Raw genomic sequence first — 1,413 nt, forward strand, 5'->3', positions numbered from 1 at the left:
CTTTTCGTTATTTAAGTAAAATCAATTTATTGTTAGAGCGATTTGCAGTCTATATTTATGCATAGTAGTTACCTTTCTAAAAACTACACCTTTTGCCACTAATACAGATGGATTTGTTAAGATCTCCTAATCAAACTTGGGTGATATCGGGACCGAAGATAGGTTTATATTGCAGTTTAATTTAATTCGCAACTACAATGGATGCTGGCTTTTGACAGGTTTGGAAATCTTAAAGAGAGGCTTATGTCCAGCAGTGTACTTCATGTGGCTAACGATGACAAAAGAAGATAGGTTTATATTGCAGTATAATTTAATTAAGAACTACGCTGGATGCTGGCTTTTAACGGTCTGTAACCTTTAGGAGGCCTACGAACAGCAGTGGACTTCATGTGGCTGATGATGTCAATTTAATTTTCAATTTGTAGTCACTTTGTATCCAGTCTTGTCGACATTCAGAATGGTATATGAAAAAAATATTTACTAAGAAGTTAAGTTTAGATTTTTACAGTTAACAATTATACAAAAGTCCACAAAACTTAAAACCCAGGTCTTTCTGATTTTTTATTATTAATTTATTGCTTTGAATGACGAGACGAGCTTGCCGTTCGCTTTATGGTAAGCGATACGAATAAATACCGCCCATAAACAGTAGAAACACCATCCAACACCTTGAATTAAAAAGTATTACTTGGTATTCCACTGCGCTAACCATCCTGAGACATGAAATATTAAGTCTTATATGTCCAATAGTTACAATGTCCTTCAGACCGGAACACAACAGTGACTACACACTACTGCTTGGTGGCAGAAATAGACATAGCGGTGGTACCTACCCAGGCGGACTCTCACATATGAGAGACCTACCACAAGTAACATCTTTTTATTATAACTCGATGGAGCATTTACGATATTGTTTTTGCTTTATAAATGAACTAGCTTTTGCTCGCGGCTTCGCCCGCGTGAAGGTGTTTTCCAGGATAAAATTCCACTGTTTGATAAAAGTCTTGCTACATATTTTCCCGGTACTTATAGGTTCAAACTAATTTTATCCCCAATCTATAATTTCAGTTCAATCAGTCGAAAATCTAAGAACATTTATACAAACTTTCATCCCTATTTTATCCCTTAAGGGTAGAATTTATCAAAATCCTTTCTTAGGGGATGCCTACGTCATAGTAGCTTTATGCATGTAAAAGTCTTAGCCCGATCCGTCCAATGGTTTGGGCTGTTCCTTGATATATCACTGTCAGTCACCTTTGAGTTATATATTATATTAACAACTGAAGTTAGCTAAAATTAAGTTTCTCGAAGCCGACCACTATTTATGTACTATGTATTTTGAGACTATGCAATTTTGTCGCGTTCGCGATTCACTTTCACTTTTGTTGAGTTTCAGAACGCGATATTAGATCC

The sequence above is a fragment of the Manduca sexta genome, unplaced genomic scaffold (assembly GCF_014839805.1).
Source record: "Manduca sexta isolate Smith_Timp_Sample1 unplaced genomic scaffold, JHU_Msex_v1.0 HiC_scaffold_3851, whole genome shotgun sequence".
In the NCBI taxonomy this organism is placed as follows: Eukaryota; Metazoa; Arthropoda; class Insecta; order Lepidoptera; family Sphingidae; genus Manduca; species Manduca sexta.